The sequence below is a fragment of the Arvicola amphibius genome, chromosome 2 (genome assembly GCF_903992535.2).
Source record: "Arvicola amphibius chromosome 2, mArvAmp1.2, whole genome shotgun sequence".
Classification (NCBI taxonomy): Eukaryota; Metazoa; Chordata; class Mammalia; order Rodentia; family Cricetidae; genus Arvicola; species Arvicola amphibius.
Window position 1 is genome coordinate 180,098,058 of NC_052048.2, and position 21,064 is coordinate 180,119,121.

Here is a 21,064-nt window from a genome sequence, read left to right on the forward strand (position 1 = left end):
GAAGGTAACTCTTCCTCCAGTCAACACACAAAATGCAAAGCTGAGCACCGTAACTGCTGCACCAGTCTCCGCTTACCATCAGCACAGCAAATCCAGCCCACTGTGCTACCCCAACTTTTAGCAAACGAGTACTCACCAGCAGAGTGAAGAGCATCCTATGTTAACTTTCAGAGCGTCACCCTTTTTATAACGCGCATTAGCCTGCTTGGCAGCATCAGTGTACCAGAGGCTTCCAGACTTTAACCAGCAATCCTTAATGAGCATAAGTTAAACACCATATGATTACAAATAAAAACTATTAAACTATACAAATGCCTAACCACCACAGCAGACAACAACATAAGCATCAAAGCAATACAGGGGCGACCCCAAAAACCCCACCAAAGAACTCCTACAGCTGATAAACTCCTTCAGTAACGTGGCAAGTTACAAGATCAACTCCAAAAAATCAGTCGCCCTTTTATACACAAAGGATAAGGAAGCAGAGAGGGAAATCAGAGAAGTATCACCTTTCACAATAGCCACAAATAGCATAAGATATCTGGGAGTATCTCTAACCAAGGAAGTGAAGGATTTATTTGACAAGAACTTTAAGTCTTTGAAGAAAGAAATTGAAGAGGATACCAGAAAATGGAAGGATCTCCCCTGCTCGTGGATTGGGAGGATCAACATAGTAAAAATGGCAATTCTACCAAAAGCAATCTATAGATTCAATGCAATCCCAATCAAGGTCCCATTAAAATTCTTCACAGAGATTGAGAGGACAATAATCAACTTTATATGGAAAAAAAAGAAACCCAGGATAGCCAAAAAAATCTTATACAATAAAGGTTCTTCTGGAGGCATTACCATCCCTGACTTCAAACTCTATTACAAAGCTACAGTATTGAAAACAGCTTGGTATTGGCATAAAAACAGAGAAGTTGACCAATGGAATCGTATAGAAGACCCGGATATTAAACCACAAACCTATGAACACCTGATTTTTGATAAAGGAGCCAAAAGTACACAATGGAAGAAAGAGGGCATCTTCAACAAATGGTGCTGGCATAACTGGATGTCAACCTGTAGAAGAATGAAAGTAGATCCATATCTATCACCATGCACAAAACTCAAGTCCAAATGGATTAAAGACCTCAATATTAATTTGAACACATTGAGCTTGATAGAGGAGAAAGTGGGAAGTACTCTACAACAAATGGGCACAGGGAACCGTTTCCTACGCATAACCCCAGCTGCACAGACTTTAAGGGCAACATTGAATAAATGGGACCTCCTGAAGTTGAGCAGCTTCTGTAAAGCAAAGGACATTGTCACTAAGACACAAAGGCAGCCTACTGACTGGGAAAAGATCTTCACCAACCCTGCAACTGACAGAGGTCTGATCTCTAAAATATATAAGGAACTCAAGAGACTAGACGGTAAAATGCCAATTAACCCAATTAAAAAATGGGGCGCTGAACTGAACAGAGAATTCTCAACAGAAGAAGTTCGAATGGCCAAAAGACACTTAAGGTCATGCTCAACCTCCCTAGCTATAAGGGAAATGCAAATCAAAACAACTTTGAGATATCATCTTACACCTGTCAGATTGGCTAAAATCCAAAACACCAATAATAACCTTTGCTGGAGAGGTTGTGGGGTAAGAGGTACACTCATCCATTGCTGGTGGGAATGCAAACTTGTGCAACCACTTTGGAAAGCAGTGTGGCGGTTTCTCAGGAAATTCGGGATCAACCTACCCCAGGACCCAGCAATTCCACTATTGGGAATCTACCCAAGAGATGCCCAATCATACAACAAAAGCATATGCTCATCTATGTTCATAGCAGCATTATTTGTAATAGCCAGATCCTGGAGACAACCTAGATGCCCTTCAGTGGAAGAATGGATGAAGAAACTGTGGAATATATACATGCTAGAATACTACTCAGCGGTAAAAAACAATGACATCTTGAATTTTGCAGGCAAATGGATGGAAATAGAAAACACTATTCTGAGTGAGGTAACCCAAACCCAAAAAGATGAACATGGGATGTACTCACTCATAATCAGTTTCTAGCCATAATTAAAGGACATCGAGCCTATAAATTTGGGATCCTTGAGAAGATAATAAGAAGGTGAACTCCCAAAAAAAGATATAGTAATCCTCCTGGATATTGGAAGTAGACACGATCGCCAGGCAAAATTGGGAACTTGAGGGTTGGGCAAGACTGGGCCAAGGGAAGATGGGGAGAGAAAAGTGTGAAGGAGAGAACGGGGGGAGCTCGGAGGAATGGGGTGCTAGGAATATAGGAAGGGTGGATATGGGAGCAGGGAAGCATATATCTTAATTTAAGGAGCTACCTGAGGGTTGTCAAGAGACTTGACCCTAGAGGGGTTCCCAGGTTTCCAGGGAGACGCCCCCAGTTAGTTCCTTGGGCAGCTGAGGAGAGGGAGCCTGAAAAGGCCAGTTCCTATAGCCATACTGATGAATTTCTTGCATATCACCATAGAACCTCCACCTGACGATAGATGAAGAAAATGACAGAGCCCCACATTGGAGCACCGGACTGAGCTCCCAAGGTCCTGATGAGGAGCAGAAGGAGAGAGAACATGAGAAAGAAAGTCAGGACCGTGAGGGAACCTCCAGCTGGCGACAGATGGGGAAGGTGACTGAGCCCCACATTGGAGCACTGGACTGAGCTCCCAAGGTCCTGATGAGGAGCAGAAGGAGCGAGAACATGAGGGAGAAAGTCAGGAACGAGAGGGGTGCGTTCACTCATGGAGACGGTGGGACAGAACTAATGGGAGATCACCAACTCCAGTTGGAATGGGACTGATGGATCATGCGACCAAACCCGTCTCTCTGAATGTGGCCAACAGCGGGGGCTGACTGAGAAGCAAAGGACAATGGCTCTGGGCTCTGATTGTTCTTCATGGACGGGCTCTGTGGGAGCCTTCTCAGCTTGGTCGATCACCTTCCTGGACCTGGGGAGAGTTGGAAGGACCTTGGTCTTAGCATAGAGTGGGGAACCCTGATGGCTCCTTGGCCTTGAGAGGGAGGGAGGGGAGGTATGGGTGGAGGGGAGGGGAGGGAAGGGGGAGAAGGAGGGGAGGGAAGGGGGAGGAGGAGGGGAGGGAGGGGGGAGGAGGAGGGAAGGAGATGGAAATTTTTAAATATAAAAAAAATAAACCATGAGAAAAAAAAATAACAATAAAAAAAAAGAAAAAAAAAGCAATACAGGGGCTGAAGCCCACTGCCTGATCTCACTAGAAATCACAAAACTCAACACTCAAAGAAAATACATAAATAACTGTTCTACTAGCATGTTTGCTAATAGAAATTAAAATGTCCTCCATTAATGATTTTAACAGCATGTGTTCTCTAAAACAATGTCATTTAAGTCCCCTGTTGGGAATACCAGCCTAAAGAAACCAGTATTCTTTCAGACAATCCCTATTGAATAAATGCTCATTTTTCAGATTTTATAAGTTCTCTGATAAGAGTGCAGGGGGAAAAAGTTAACAGATGGAGAAAGCAGTCATCAAAACTGAAGTCAAGAGAAAAAAAGTACTGGAAGAAAAAATATAACTGTATATTTTCAGTTACTACAATGAAGTCTATTCATAGATATTCACAAGAGCCGTATTTAGCACACAGGTCTGGAGGTACCATCCACTAACTCAACTAAGGTAAGGACCTCATGGTGGGAACACATACAAGACACAGAGCCTACATCAGAAAGTCAGAGCCAGCTTGAAAAGGGCCAGGCTTGTTCTTCTGTAACAATGTGCTCCCAAGAACAGCCAGAGTCCTGTGATAATTACTTCAATTCCTTCCATGGCAGCACCCTCAATGATACAACTACTTCCTACCAGACTCCAACCCTTAAAGATTCTACTCTCTTCCCCCAACACCACAGTAGAGATAAAGCCTCCATGCAACATGTTAACCAAATGGCTTACAACCCTCTCTGGATCATGGCAAGTGCTATCCAGTTTACAGGCTGAATTTAAACTATACTGTCCTCAGATACCAGGAGTTCATCTTCTACAGCCTCATAGGAAACAAACAAACCAAAAAGATTTACAACAAAAGCTGAGGCCACCAGGCTTTGCAAGCTATTTGCGGTAAGTGGAAAAAGACTGTTGCATGCTGGTAATAATTACAAAGAGAACAAACAAGGATATGGTTAGAGTAGGAGACGGGTCTACAAAATATATGTCCACCTTGAGATTTTTACAGAGCAATTTTGAACAGGGGAATCCAGGGATGATTACTGGAGACACACATGGCCTTCACACTCCTCCCAAGAATGACATGAATAGGGAAAAATCGCAATGACACCAAGTCTTTAGCTCTTACCCAATAAGCACCCGGAAAGCAAGGCCACACTCTCCTTGTATGCTACAGAGTGCGGGGAGTACAGCGGCCCTGTCAAGTAGTAAGTAAGTAAAAGTGCAGGATGGATCGATCCTTCTCCCTAAAGCTTCCTGCCAAAGCCGATCTGAGTTACTCAGTACCTCTGGAAATACAGGTGAGGCAGACAGGAAACAGAATTAAGAAATAACAATTCTCAAACTAGGAGAAGAAATGCTTTCAAGTGTTTGCTCCCTATCCAGCTGACAAAAGAAAGAGTAGAGGTGGCTTTTAGAACAGAATCAAGCACAGACACTTACACTGTTGCACCTGACAACTGAGAAGAGGCCCTGACTCACTGGGAGGGGGTGCACCAATAAAACAAATCTTTTCAATTCACATGTGTGCTGCAAGCCAGCCAAGGTTGCGTTTTTTGGCATTCTGATTTCAGAGTGTGTCTCTGCCCTATCTGCCAGTCATCAGGGATGAAGAAGGGAAACTCCCATGATCCCCAGTCACCCTCATTAAAACAAATTGCCTGAGAGGAGCTAGAATACAGAAGGCGAAAAGGAATAAAGTACCAAACCCCAATTTCACCATTTTACCTTTAGGGGACAGCAAGGCAAAGAACTGAGGAAAGTCTTAAGAAACACAAATAATTGAAAAGTGTAGGGTTAGCAGTTTTAAATCAAAGTGAATTTTAATGTTTACCCTCAAGAATCAAACAGCATAGGTATGCCTTAACTATTCTTTTTCTAATGAGACATGATATGCTTAGCATTAAGTATTCGGTTTTACCCTTGATCTGGTTTTTATAAAGTGAATAACATGTGCCAGGTCCAGTAGGGGGCATAAACATCCTAACATGTCATTTCTTAACCTGGGAATCAAGAGGGATAATAAATGTATCTTTATTTTGGAGTGAATCTTTTAAGTCTAGAAGCTGCCAATAGCATTTTTCTACTGGCCAAGTTATTCTAAGCATCATATACAAATTGGAAGAAAAAAATACATCGATTTTAAAATAACTGATCTTTAAAAATGAATGTGTGCCTCCTCCATTGCTGGTGGCAATGCAGACTTGTACAGCCACTTTGGAAATCAATATGGAGCTATCTCAGTAAACTGGGAATCGATCTACCTCAAGACCCAGCTATACCACTCCTGGGTATATACCCAAAGGACATTCCATCATACCACAAGGACACTTGCTCAACTGTGTTCATAGCAGCTCTCTTCATAATAGCCAGAAACTGAAAGCAAACTAAAAGTCCTTCAACAGAAGAATGGACAAAGACAATGTACATTTACACAGTGGAGTGAGTATTATTACTCAGCTGTCAAAAAATATAATGTCATGAAATTGCAGGCAAATGGGTGGAACTGAAAGAAAAAAAATCATCCTGAGGGAGGTAACCCAGACCCAGAAAGACAAACATGGTATGCATTCACTCATAAGTGGATATTATCTGTAAAGGAGAACCATGTTACAGTCCACAGACCCAAAGAGGCTAAGTAACAAGAAGAGCTCAAGAGGGACACTTGGATCTCCCTGGGAAGGGGAAATAGAACAGACATGGCGGGGAGATCAGGTAGGGGAGGACACAGAGATAGAGTACTGGAGGAGACAACTGGAACTGGGGGCACCGCAGCAACAAGCTAGAAACCTAGTGCACTGTCAACTCCCAGGAATCTACAAGGGTGACCCTGGCTAAGACTCCTAGCAATGGCGGATATGAGGCCTGAACTGGCCATCTCCTGTAATCAGGCAAGACTTCCAGTGGAGGAGTTGGGACACCAACCCAGTCAGATAACCTTCGACCTCTAAACTGTCCTACAAGATGTGCTGGGTAAAGGTGGTGCAGAATTATGGGAGTAGCCAATCAATGACTGGTTCAGCTTGAGACCCATGCCATGAGAGGTTACCCATCCCTGACACTGCCTGGAGGGCCAGGACCCAGAGGCTGGACAGCCTAGAGACCTAAGATAGAACAAGCACGGCAGCCCACCCCCCAAAAAAGGGGGGGAGTCAATGAAATGATCTCTAATGATATTCTCCTACATTCATAGATTGGTGCGTAGCCCAAATGTCATCAGAGAGGCTTCACCCAGTAACTGATGGAAACAGATGCAGCCAAACATTAGGAAGAATTCAGGGAATCCTGAAGATGGGGAGGGAGGAAGGATTGCAGGAGCAAGAAGGGTCAAGGACACCACAAGAAATCCCACAGAATCACCTAACCTGGGCTCACAGGAGCTCACAGAGACTGAACCAACAACCAGGGAGGCTGCAAGGGACTGACCTGGGCCCTCTACATATGTTATATGTTATAGCTTGGTCTTCTTGTGGGACTCCTAACAATGGGAGCAGGGGCTGTTTTCTGATGCTTTTGCCTGCTTCTGGGACTATATTCCTCATACTGGGTTGCCTCATTCAGCCTTACTACAAGAGGAGGTCCCTAGTCTTCCTGCAACTTGATATTCCGTATTTGGATGAAATCCATGGGAGGTCTGCCCTTTTCTGGAGAGAAATAGAGAGGAGTGGATAGGGAGGCAGAGAGGAAGAGGAGGGGACTGAGAAAAGAGGAGGGAAGGAAAGCAGCGGTCAGGATATAATAATAATAAATTTTAAATGTATGTGTGCACTTTGATTCTATGTATCTATTTAATTTTTTATTTATAAAGTTGGGCATATACATCATACATTTGTATGTAGAAAATATAAATATACAGAACATATAAGTGAAGATAAAAATGTATTTCAGACTGCAGGCAAACTTTTAAAATCCTCATAGATATGTATTATAAAGTGGATATTGTAAGTATAGGTGACTCTAATAATAAATATACATAGATGAAAACTCAGCCATTCATTTAAAAATGTAGCTGTGTTATCAGGACTCAATGAAGAAACAGTTCTTCTACCTAGACAGATGCAAGAAAGCATAGAGCTGACAGTCCACCCCACCACGTGGTCTGGAGAAACAATATATTCAAGAAAATGGCTCACTGATCATCCAGTGAGGCAGAAGCATTTCCATCAGCCGTCAGCACGCTCCGGTGTTCCAGGCATTAGATCAGCCTTAAGGGTCTGGACTGCTCTACTTTACAGAAACAAAATCCACTGTGATTCAAGACTGGCTGAACACAATGCCCAAGCTCCTCACAGCAACATATGGCCCTACCTGTGCTCACCATTCAACACACAGAAATCTGGCCTCTCCTTGAAAACTGACCTGACACAGTGTGAAAGTAGCTCTGCAAATGTACAAAGCCCGTCTTCCTACATGTTGAACGAGGTGAAAGGCAGTAGCTAATACTCTTGAAGTAAACAGAACATACTACTTAGAAAATGTAGAAACAAATACCAAAAGACAACCAAAATTTACAAATTAATAAATCAAACCAGTACAATCCCTCACTTTCCAGGTCACATGTGCCAGTCCAGAGGAAAACAACTCAGGGAGGAAGCAGCCCGGTTTTCATGCTTCTGTGAGTGTTCAGCTGTTAGGACACTGATTTTAAGTTCTCTGTGAGGAGCAGGCCATCTTTGGTAACAGACATATACACCTACATTTGTGTGTATATGTGCATGTCTGTGCCCAAATGCTGGAATCCGAAGATAGCATTTCAAGCCCTTCACAAGGCACAGAGAAAATGTGAGCAAAGAGGGAACTAACCTTAACTGTAAAGTATGAGAAAACACCATACTTTGGTATGTCATTTGTTACATTCATTATTAAAAAGAGAAATGGCTGGATCTCTGTGAGTTCAAGGCCAGCCTGGTCTACAAAGCAAGTTCCAGGGCTGCCAGGACTGTTACACAGAGAAACTCTGTCCAAAAAAAAAAAAAACAAAGAGGGGGGAAATGGTATTTACGTTGTCATTACCCAACAAATCCATTATAACAATAGAGAATTATCCTAACCTTATTTCAGCTTTTCTTCTTTGGAAAAATGCATCCTGGGTCCGTTTACCCAATGTTTATTAGGCTATAATTAGCAGTGGCCCGTCTCATTTGGAAATAACACATATAACGAGGAACAGAGCCAAACATTCAAGCTCAGACTCGTCAGGACCTCAATATACCTCTCCATGCTCCTTCCTCCCAAGAAATGTGCTAGGTGAATAAGGCCTTAACTAGCATCTCTGAGAAACCCTTAGGTCACACACAGAGGGGCCAAGGGATCTGAGACAACTAAGAGAATACTTCACAAAATACCAGTCCATGCTTCCATAGGCCTGGAAAGAGCCACTGATTCAGGCCCAGGATAAACATTGAGCAAAACTCATCTACTTGCAGTGTAAATTGGGAGAATGCAAACATAATACACTGACCATTACAGTCAGATCTACAGAGATAAATACCTACTCCATTACCCCTATATCAGGGTCAAATAGATGATATCAGATGCCCAAGATACTAATCTGAAGCCTAATTTTCAAAAGAGTTGGCAATCATATGATAAAGAAAAAACTGTGTGTGTGTGTGTGTGTGTAAATGGCAAACATCCTAAAGGATCACTCTGGTAATCAGGAAATAACTGTTTTATTTATTTGATGATGGATACATTCACAATTTCTTGTAGATAGATTGCATGATGAATACCTTCCCACTATGATCTTTGTTCATTTTTTAAAAAGACTAAATTTTGCATGAGTGAGCAATCCAGCATAGGTGCTCCTGCTTTTTTATCAAAAAAGAAACTATCAGTCCCTACAATGTGGGGGGAAAGCAGGAAAACCACATTAAACAGCTGACCTGAGGACACGTGTTTTATTAACCGTAGCTTCATATATGCTGTCATATGAGATACTTGTAAAGTGACTGCTAATGAGAAGACCCGATCAACTATCTAAAAAAAATGATACCTGCTGCTTATGCTGAAGGTGACAGGGAGATTCCTACTGCCCACACTACTGTCTCTGTAAAATAACAAACATCAACACTTGAAAAATAAAAATACACTGCTCAAATATGCCCAACAATGCCACTCTGCTAGTACTAAAAACATTGTTTACTAAAGCTCACCTATGAAAGAAAATAAGTCAATGCAAGAACTCAACAGACATTCCCTGGCATCTTGGGAGGTTTGGCAATGGTCCCAAAGCTCATGCTATTAGGTCTAGGCTAATTCTTTTTAATATGACACTTGGATTTCTTGCCTAACGTACATAAGATCTTAGGCTCAACCTCCAACCCTGTAAAATAATAGCAAACACCATAATAACAATGTCTACTTTGAAGAAGCTGGAGTGGTTAATTAGGACTTCCATTCATTCTTCCCATTGGCACGGTTTTTGAACACCATCTGCTTTTGGTCACAGGAAAACCTAAGTCAGGTATGTACTCTGCCTGCACCAGGATCTTCATGTTCAACAAAAATACTAGCACAGGCATAAATTAGTAGAAAGGATTGAATGCTCAAAGATCATGCAAAAATACCCGTGTTGGTTAGTTTTATACCAACTTAAAGCAAGAAAATGCTCCCACCAGACTGGTCTGTAGGCAGCCTGTGAGGTATTCTGATTAATGATTTATGTGAGAGAGCACATCCTATTATTGGTGTATTACTCCTAGATAGGTGTCATAAGTGGTATAAAAAAGGAAGCTGCAAAGGCCATAGAGAGCAAGCCAGTAAGCAGCACTCCTCAGTGGTCTCTGCATCACTCCCTACCTCCAGCTTCTTGCCTTGAGTTCCTGGAAGCTGGACTACAAGCCAGAAAATAAAATAAACCCTTTCCTCCCCAAGGTATTTTTGGTCATGATTTTTTCATCACAGCCATAGAATTCCTAAGCCATAAGACAATACCATAACCATGAATTCAGAAGATAAATAGAATCAAAAACATACCAATAAAGCAACCTTCATGTTCTTGTCCCCCTCCATGTCTGTCTGTCTCTATCTCTGTCTCTCTGAGTCTAAAGATGTGAGGATGGCCTACAGGAGGGATGCACACTCCTTAGCTTCACTGCAAACTGAATGCACTCCTCATAACCTCCTCTCCCACTAAGCATCTGCATTTCAAAAACCCAAAAGTTACCAACCCCTTTATGATTCCAACCACTGCTCCTTCCAGTTCTTCACCCACTAATGCTCCTCTTGCTCACCTCCATCCTCTACCACCAAAAACAATTTATCTGACTTCAAACTCCTATTCATCCTTGAATACTGAAAGACAGCATCACCATCTCTTTCATGAAATCTATACTCTGCCTTCTCCAGGAAGTCAGTCCTTGATTCATCCTCTGTGCTCACTGTTTCTCCATTATGATTCACACTGCAGCGTTCTGCTCTACTCAGCTCTAAAGCTCAACATTTATTACCACAGTATCTGACACAGCCAGGACTAAATGTTGGCTGGAACAAGGTACAAGGTACAGAAAACCAGCGAAAGGTAAAGGAGTAGGAAGAAGAAAGCCGTTCACTTTGACAAGGGTCAACCTAGAGCTGGTAAAGGGTGGCAGGGAAGCTGTAGCCCTGGTTCCTGTACTAACACAGGGGGAAAGAGCCTTCTATTGATCTCCTGCTATATTTCAACAACTGCACGTTACCTCATTTAGTCTCTATGACAACCATGTGAAGATGGCATTAGTCTCTCCATTTTACCCTGGAGGAAAATGAGACAACCTGCCTAAGATCACACAACTATTAAGGCTATTAAGTGGCAAAGGCTCTCTGAACACTAAACACACGCCACACTCCTCTATTCAGAGGTGATTCGACTACTGCCATTTGTTTCCCATTTGAAGGTTTGGGCTCCTTTCCTCAGAGGTCCTACTGACACAATCTCATTTCATGACAACCAGCAACCAAGGGGATGATTCCATCTATGGGCCTTTGCGCCTGGGCCTACTTAGCCTGAAAGTACATCAGAAAAGATGCTGTAGGTCTGAGTACCAGTGCCAGGAGGTCTCTGACAGTTCAGTCGCCAGACTGGAAAGAACAGAAGAGCTTTCAATCAAAATAAAATATGACCTCAAAAAGTTTCAGTCAAAGTCCTACAAACCCTAGTGAGTAATTAAACAGTAGTTTTTAAAATTCCATTTTTAAAAGTTTTTCTTTACCATTATCACAAAAAGATGAATAAAGCTATTAAACAAAGGCTTCGTCAGTGGAGAGATCATGTTTAGGACAGGAAAAAATAATTAGAGAAGGGGGGTCGGGTACACTTTAAAAATTTAAAATCACTTTTAAAAAAATTTAAAATAATTAGAGAAAGTAAGTTATTATGTATAATGCTTATCAGGCTTCATAAAATAGTATTTTTAATTATATACTGTTTTTCTTTATTAAAAAACTAATAAAGTATGCCAAAGGTCAAAGAATAATCATGAAGAGGATTTCCCATACTTTTATAATAATCAAGCTAAAATGTTTCTGAAATAGAATTATTAAAGCAACATTTTTAGCAGTTTTTAAAAGGTATCACAAATGCAGCTTACGGCTTCAATCCCATGGGAGTTACAGAGAAGTCAACATGGTCCATAAAACAAACTATACTCAGTGTTCATATTGTCCTGCATAATTACGCAAAAGCTGCTGGGCAGGCTCATTTGCTTCCATGAACGGAAGACTGCAAGGAATGGTACTACCATCACCATGGCTTTAAGGAATGGTACTACCATCACCATGGCTTTAAGGAATGGTACTACCACCACCATGGCTTTAAGGAATGGTACTACCATTACCATGGCTTTAAGGAATGGTACTACCATCACCATGGCTTTAAGGAATGGTACTACCATCACCATGGCTTTAAGGAATGGTACTACCATCACCATGGCTTTAAGGAATGAGTGGTGCTACCACCACCATGGCTTTAAGGAATGGTACTACCACCACCATGGCTTTAAGGAATGGTACTACCACCACCATGGCTTTAAGGAATGGTACTACCATCACCATGGCTTTAAGGAATGGTACTACCATCACCATGGCTTTAAGGAGAGGTACTACCATCACCATGGCTTTAAGGAGAAGTACTACCATCACCATGGCAGCAAGCATGCACACAGAGTCCAGCCAAGTTCCACAGAGAATATGCTCAGGGCTGTTGAAAACAGTCCACTAAAACTTTAATGCTATTTTGTTAAACAATTTGCTGAAAGCTGGACCTGGCCATGTATATCTATAATCCCAATATTTGGGAGACTGAGGCAGGAAAATTAGGAGTTCAGTGTCAGCCACAGCTACATAGGATGTTTGAAGCTAGCAAGGGCTACATGAAATTAAATAAACACAAAGTAAATTTGTATAAATCATCAGACAAGATAATTTGTCAGCACCTATAAACTAGCTGGCTATATGACAAAACAATGAAAATGTTTTAGGAAGTTGCTAAAATAAAATTCTGCTTTAGTACTTTTGATTTAATTCAAAATAATCCTGAATACAATAATTGATTTCTGTATTCTATCAGGACTATCCTCAGGTCAATCCTGAAAAACAACAGGCTACAGCAATCAACATTTTATCCTATTTTTAAGGTCATTACATAGCCATTACATCAACAGCAAGACTACTCACACCTGATAAATTAAATGTACCTACCAAAACAAAACAGTGGGTGAAACCAATGTGCTGCAGTGCAGCAAGTGGCAGGACACGATGGGAAGCAGTGGTGAAAGCCCATACGCGTTAAACCAAACCCTTAGATAGAGTTTTAGTTTATTTCTTTATTTGGCTTTTAGATGTTTAAGTGTTCAAATACACAAGAGAGTCAGTCTGACTAGCTTCTGTGTACCGGCTTGAGCAGGCAAAAGGCAGCCTTCCTTCCAGCTGCACCTCAGGGCACCAGAAGTCCAAGGCCTCAGTGGTCAAGGCCAGGGGTTTCAGAAGAAAGCAGAGATTGGAAGAATTATGAACACTGAGTCAGAAACTGAGGTAAAGCCCCACACAAAGGTATGATATAAGGAAACTTAAATCTTAAGGGTCCCAAAATTTCAACAGAAAGTGTGGACCTGGTCCCAACAAAGACAGCCAAAGCTACTGAACTCTATCTAGGCCAGACACACTAACCTAACCAAAGACACAATCCCAGCAGCAAAGCAGCTATGAGGACGAAAAGTAGACTGTAAATCCGCTAAGAACCCAAAAAAACACCACCCTGACCCAGCCCCTTCTTAACTTTGGCAAGTCTGTGCTAATGAATATCTCCTTTCCTAACTGAACCAATGGCGAGGAGTGAGAGAGAATCGCCACACCAAGCTCCATTCCTGCCATTCCCCTCCAGGGAGTCCCTTGGATCTGCACAGCTGAGACTGGAAGAATATGTGTATCATCCCAAGCACAGGGAAGACCCTCACACCCATCCCCACCAGAACCAACTCAAAGGAAAGGCCCCTTTCCTCCTTGACTCTAGGTAACACAGGTACTTACACATCAGGCTGCATTTTCTGGTTTGTTTCAGCCCATTCGTTCTGCAAACTGCTACTGAACACCTGGCACTGCGGTCCCTGTAGCTGAGAAAACAGATGATGAGCAGCAAACAGTTGCTGCTCTCAAAGCCTTAAAACAAGCAGGAGGTTAAGAACACACACCGGTGTGTAACTGTAATGAAAATGAAGTAAATATGACAGGGTAACTAAAATTTGTGAACCAAAAGGAAATGTTTTAAAAACTATTGGTTAGGGGCAAGAGAGATGGCTGAGTGGTTAAAAGCACTGACTGATCTTCCAGAGGACCTAGGTTTAATTCTCAGCACCCACATGACAACTGTTCCCAGCTCACAACTGTCTCTAACTCCATTCCACTGGATCCAGAACCCTCACAAAGATATACATACACGCAACAAAACACTAATGCATGAAAAACAAAAATAATTCATTAAAATGAAATAAAAATCCTGTTTAAGCAGTCCACACTGGCAAGATGAGAAACATGCCAACCCTCTGAGACTTCTATGCCTGTTAGTGTAAGCACAGGCTCAACAGGTCTGTGTTTACCTATAGTAAACACAGTTCTGCAACTGCTACTCAGCATAGCAAAGAGACTGTCAACACCGAAGCCAAGGAGACCCAGAAGTCAGTGCCCTCAAGGAGGGCCTGAGAGAACAGAGAAAAGGGAGCTGTGGTCACTGAAGGAATCAGGTAATGAACGATTAGGGGACTGTATGTGAGTTCCTACACAGGAAACGCTCAACAGGGCACTGTGGGGCCACAGCAGATCCAGGCTACCAGCCAGGGATCACCCACAGGGTGATTTCCAGGAAGAAAGCTAAAACAGTATATAGAAGTCCTCCTGATAAACATGGGTAGAAAGGAAACTGGGGCGGGACAGGGCTAGCCAGGTGGGAAATAAGAGACAGAAAAGAATAACACGGTCCATGTCCTCAAAGGACAAGTTCAGGGACACTGAGGACTTCGATTCTAGTTACACACAAAACAGTGAGGCATGACAGAGGAGGGTCCGGGAGATGACAGAGGAAACGAACCCAGGCAGCAGAACATTGCAGGACCATGGTGACTGAAAGAGACTTAGATGTCCTCCCCAGAGGAAGGCGGAGCCTCCCATACCTTCAATCAAGGTATAATTGGTCTTATTGTAATGAAAGATTACTGGGGCTGTGGACTGAGAAATGTAAGGCTGAAGGAAGGGACCCCAAGCACAAGATGGTCTGAGCAAAGTCGGGAGAAATGACTACGGTCCTACCAGGGCAGAGACGCCATGAGGAAAACCATAAAACTCCAGAGAACGTCTAACCAAACGCAGAGGAGGAAGGAGGGTGTCCCCATGATAGTGATGATGGCACACAGCGAAGTACACCTAGAGTAAGAGCAACAACATGCCCAGTGTGACAAAGGACGGCAATGCTACCACCAGCATGAGAGGCTGGCCTTCCAGAGACTATGCACTTCACTACCACACACAACAGTAACCAAGTGCTACTGATGCTTCCCTGCAACCAAGTAATTGCAAGCTCTAGTCATCTGCTGCTGGTTAACTAGAGCACATATATCAATTATCCGCTCACTCAGGGGAACCAGGAAATTGTCTCAAGCACATCACAGCCACTCCTTATAAAAGTTTGACAATTCTTTCCCAAGGTTCCCAAGGCCTTGCAAGGCCCTCCAGTACAGTGATAGCTGTCAACAAGTGTCAAGAAGCCCTAGGGGTAGACAGGTTTAAAAAGAACTTTCAAACAATGTTCCCACAAGGTCCAATACAGGAGTAATGGATGAACCAGAGGAACAGGAGAGGCGAACATGAAGAAATAAAATGCTGTGTCAGGCCTTACTTCCTAAAATGTTTTGTAAAAAGAAAAACATCATCATTAACAACAATAACCTATTATTTGGCTGACAGCTAGAAAGTCGATGGATTGATTCTGAATATCTCCACAAGCAATAGGAAAATGCACATCTGAAGCTCTCTCGGGGAAGAGTTTTAAGAGATCTGGGCTATCCCAATGAAGCCCTATAAAATCTGTCAAATTCCAAGAAAGGCAGTAAGATTGCTAATTAGGCATTTATTTTACAACTAGCATATAAAATTCAAGTCAAAAATAATATTTCTATATATTGGCATGTCTTTATTCTCTGTACTCCATCAGAGTAGTTTATATAGACAATGTCTTGCATTTTATAAATCTTGACACGGGATTACAAATTCCTAACTTACAGTTTTTGCCTTTAATAATAACCATGATTTATTTGGTTGTCTTACCCATAGTTCTGAGAAAATACAATACAGTCTTAAAATCACTTTCAAGTTAGTATCCAAAAATCTACTGTAACAAAAATAGGGTGTTCTGTTAGAATAGCTTCCTCTTTTGTCCTAGTCTTGACCGCGCAGACTGGCAGCAAGTAGCACTTTGGCCCCTCCTGCTCTACTCCTCACAGGCAGGCACCTCCCGGGCCACTGCTGCTTCTCAGCAAGCCAGCCAGCCAGAGCACCCATAAGCACATCCGTGTGGTAAATTACAGCGGTCACTAGGTAGTAACCCCAAAACTTTACTAAACAGCAACAGAGCCAGCATTTAATTCACTAACAGGAAGTCATTAGGCAGAACTGCCTAATGGCAGGGGACTACTGCAAAGAGTGACTCGGGATAGTCCAGAAAGTGCTAAGCTTTTTCTCTATAACGCCTTCCCTCTGGCGCTGCACCTGTTGTGTGTGTGACCCCTCTTGCACTATGCCTAGACTGCCCTAAAACATAAACTTTCTACCAGGAATTGGTTGTTACACAAAAAAGCCTAAGTCCTTCTTGAAAAGAAGATTTTAAACTTTTGTTGGTTTCTTAAAAGAAGATGTAAGGCCAGGAGTACTGAATCAGAAGACACCGAGTAGAGTGATCCAGATGAGAAGATAAGGGCTGAGCCTGACTCTCCACTGCCCAGCCCTGCAGCCTTATCATCAAGTTCCCATAAAATGGCTTCCTTTCCCAATCTGGTTTCAACTCATTCCATGCGCTGCCAAGAAACGACTTGTCTTAGTTGCTGTTTTCCTGCTGTGAAGAAACACCACAGCCAAGGTGACTGATAAAAGGAAGCTCTTAATTGGGGGTTTGCTTAGTTTCAGAGAGTTAACCCATGACCATCATTGCCAGAAGCATGGCAGCAGCAGGCAAGGCAAGCATGGCACCAGGGCAGTAGCTGAGAGCTCACATCTGATCCCCAAGTTGCAGGCAGTGAAAACAAGGGAGACTGGGCCTGATGTGGTCTTCTGAAACCTCAAAGCCCACCCCCAGTGACACACCTCCTCCTACAAGGAGCTGCACATTCAAACACATGAGCCTAGGGGCCACTTTCATTAAAACCATCTTAGCACCTCACTTCATGGCCAGAACTCACCCGCTAGAGCCCACAGTGCCACCCGACCTCACACAGCTGAGAACGTTTTATTTTTTTCTTGTTCCTTACAGAGCCAAATAAGGATAAATAAAAATGCTTAAAATTTTTCACTTAAAAGGAAAATGGTCTTATTTTGTGCAATGGTAGAATATACGTATTCTTACCACTCAGATTTGTTAAATGTAAAAATATCAATGAAAAAAATCAGCACTTTATTTTTAACCATAAAAATGTTGTTAACATCTGGTTGTACATGAAGGAAGAAGCAACTAATGCAATTTTCTAGTCTTGTATCCTAAAATTAGATGGAACTTCTCAGTAGCTGCTGGGACCTCAGAGGATAAGATGAAACTCTTTAAGTCTGGTTAAGCCCCAGGAAACCTTATCAGAATTGATCTGGTCTATGCACTGACTCTACAGGGAGTATAAGCCACATTAACACCCCTCAGATCCCTTTCTCAAGGTCTGCCTCAAGCCCACATCCCTTCACAGCAAGCCAAGCTTCTGGCCTGCTTCTTTCATTTCCTAAAGTGCCTTCCAGACTCTGTACACAATCTACCTCACTTACATATTGGTTCCTTTACTCAAAAATACTGCACAACACCTTCCTGCTAAATGTGACTTGACCAAACTGTTCTTTGACATCCAAGATCACTGCCATGCCGATACCTGTTCACAGAAGAAGCTAACCATGAACTTTCTTCATCATTCATTACACAGGGACTGTTACAGATCGTCTTTCAGGAGCTGGATGTGCTCATTAGAAATTAGATTTAATGCTTTGGAAACACCAGGCAAATTATCCATTACAGTAATGCAAAAGATTAGGATACTGGCATCCACAAAGTTTCACATGTCCAAAGGAGATCTAAGACAATGCACCTTCTTCACTCAGATGTGGAAACACCGGTCGAAGGAATAAGCAGGACTTGTTGACTTTGAACTCTCCCTACAGTGCTGTGTCTAGATGAGCCTTAAAGAGCTGTTTAAAAATAACCAGAAGGGCCAGATTCTGGGAGAAAAATACATACAACATATAGATGAATCTGTTTCCCTAAATTGGCTGCTTAGTTTGGGCTGTGCTATTTCCTGCTCAAATTGGTTTCCTGCAATTTGTTAAGGCTGCCAAATACTTAGTGATCTCAGCAATACGCTTAACACAAATCGGTAAATCTTTCCTATTTTTCACAATGACAAGAAATTTACAGAGAAACTTGCACAGTGAAGATAATAATAAGAATGAGCTCATTTGTCTCCCCCCACCCCGGATTTATCATTTTCATCAGGTTCCCAGTGGCTTAGGAAACCAATAAACAGCCTCCTAATACCATTTCCTGTTTGATTTTCTCATATTGATCTGGAGACAGTTTCTTGGGGTCAAACATGAGCGGTTTGACCTCACCACAGGCCAGCAAAACTACAGGATCAAGATGAACGAGGAAAGGCCAATAGCTAGCATTGATTTTTAAAATCAAAAGATGCAAGATGTTAAAAAAAAAAAAAGGTAAGTATGTAGCTATACACAATGTCATCCCCTCTGTCCACCTAAGAAAAAATTAGCTGGTATAAAAGCAAGTCAACATAGTTGCGATAATGGAGCAAAGGAGCCTAGGCAGAAAGGACACGGTTAAGTTCTTTAGAGCACATTCATTCTTTAAAGTGGCCCTGCAATCTGCTGTGTCACAAAGTATATTATTTTGCCCAAACAGCTTTACATGCAAATACTTCTTACAACGATTCATTGATCTGGTTCAAGACTTCTCAAAAAAAGAAAAAAAGTTACAATAAAGTTTAAAAAAAAAAAAACTTACTTTTGTAGAGCATAAATTATATTCTCCAAAATGTATGTGTGTGTTTGTGTGCATGTCTGTGTGTGTGTGTGTGTGTACATATACATATGAGGAACCTTAGTTCTTATACTCAGAAATCCTCTGGTTCTCACGACATCAAATACACTGCACTATATTCACATAAGTGAACAGCCTAGGGATGGTATTAATAAGTCCTGGAAGAAAGAAAGCATTTTAATAAATATTAAAAATTCAGCTCACATTTATATATAATTTACTTGACACTGAAAATGCAGAAAAAGCTGGTGACGTCTCCATCAATACACTTTTGTAGACTTGAAAAATTATTTCATAGCACATCTGAATTATGAATCATAAGAACTTTATTACTGTGTACTGGCTAAAACCCCAAAGAGAAAAACTTGGAAGAGAACATAAATTTTGAGATTAGAACTTCTAATAGCATATTTTTTTAAATTTTAAGAACCAATGTTTGCTAATTTACACAATCATGGTCTGTTTTCTTTTTTTTCTTTTTTGGTTTTTCAAGGCAGGGTTTCTCTGTAGCTTTGTAACCTGCCCTAGAACTTGCTCTGTAGACCAGGCTGGCCTGGTATTCACAGAGATCCACCTGCCTCTGCCTCCCGAGTGATGGGATTAAAGGCATGCACCACCACCACCCGGTCTAATTGTTTTCTTAACGAAAAGGCAAGATCACTTCAAAATATTATACTAATTCTAGTAGCTCTCCTTTCGGCTTCAGATGAAAGAAGGGAAACCACATCGCAGCCTTACTAGATCTTCTTTCTATCACGGAGCCAGAGAAGTGATCTGACTGCCCCAAGTATGAAGAGTCAACACCTCCAGCACCACACCTGCTGCGAAGCTGTGTCCCAAGCTGCTGTAAGGACACTACACCTCCACAGAATGTCCCCAGGGTTTCAGTACTGACGGTCCTAGGATGAGTGATGTGGAAGGAACAGAGCGAGCATCACAAGCCACCAGCACACACAGAGCCACACAGCCTCATCACATCATTAGAGCACCTGATGACATGCCCAGCTCTGGAGAGGCCCAGGCTAGACCCACACAGCCGAGCTTCCTGCAGGCTAGTCAAAGGTTAAGGAGCAGCTACTCTTCAGTGAGAACTAATCTGACCACTAACTCACAAGGTGATACTCTAAGTCTTCCGTGCCCAGGATGGTCACAGCTGAGCATGAGCCATGCCTGCAGTCATGTCAAACCTGAAATGGAACAGACAGATTCCTCAAGGTCAAGCTTATCACGCCGGCCACGCCTGGCTCCGCAGGTCATACTGATGTTTTACTCTTTTGGCTTTTGGGGGGACCTGCCAACCAGCTCCCAAATAAGTCACACATAGAGACTTATTCTTAGCTATGAACTGCAGCTCCAGGTGAGGGTTTGGTTATCTACCCTATCCTGGAAAAGATGGGGTAAAGCAGCAGGTTTGTAGAAGAATAAATGGAATTTACTAGCTGTGTTAAGTTGGATATATGCTTGCCTTTATCAGTGTTAATTAACCATAAGACTGTTCAACACTCCTACAAAACAAGAGGCTTTGAAAGACAAAAACTGTTGCTGATTAAGCCTGGTATCAGAAGCTCAAGTTATATTTGCCAACTTAATGGTCAGTTTGAGGGTCACAACTGCCCCACCACCAGTGGCAAGTACCCAACAGCTCATCTTTCTCACTTTTACAACCTGCAGCCAGATAAGCAAAAACTCTTGGTCCAAAAGTAATCACTCGCATACTGCTGTTCCTGTCATTTCACGACCAGTGGCATGTCCAGTCACCACGTGGGCGGTATCAGAGCAGAGCAGGAAAGGGCTAGGGGTGCAGTCCGGGGGAGAGCACCTACCTACCTTCCGAACATAAGCTGGGTTGTCTCCAGAGGAGAAAAAGAGACGAGCTGGCCATGCAGCAGGTTCTTGGTAATTATTTGTTACATGAGCACTAAGGTGGAGCTACAGGAAGGTGAGGGAAGAGGAAAAGTACTGGATCTCTTTAGCTCCTTCTCATCCAAGAAGACCTATGCATGATGAGGCTTAAAGCAACAAACAAACTAAATCTTTTGTAGAAGCTTAAAAATTACTAGAAAACAAAATATTTGAGAT

At 42.3% G+C, this 21,064-nt stretch overlaps 1 protein-coding gene across 1 annotated transcript in view; it reads right to left on the reverse strand.

Moving 5' to 3' along the window:
- Chchd3 (coiled-coil-helix-coiled-coil-helix domain containing 3) overlaps window positions 1-21,064 on the reverse strand; it is a 270,287-nt gene that overhangs the window by 234,373 nt on the left and 14,850 nt on the right. The window lies entirely within an intron of this gene.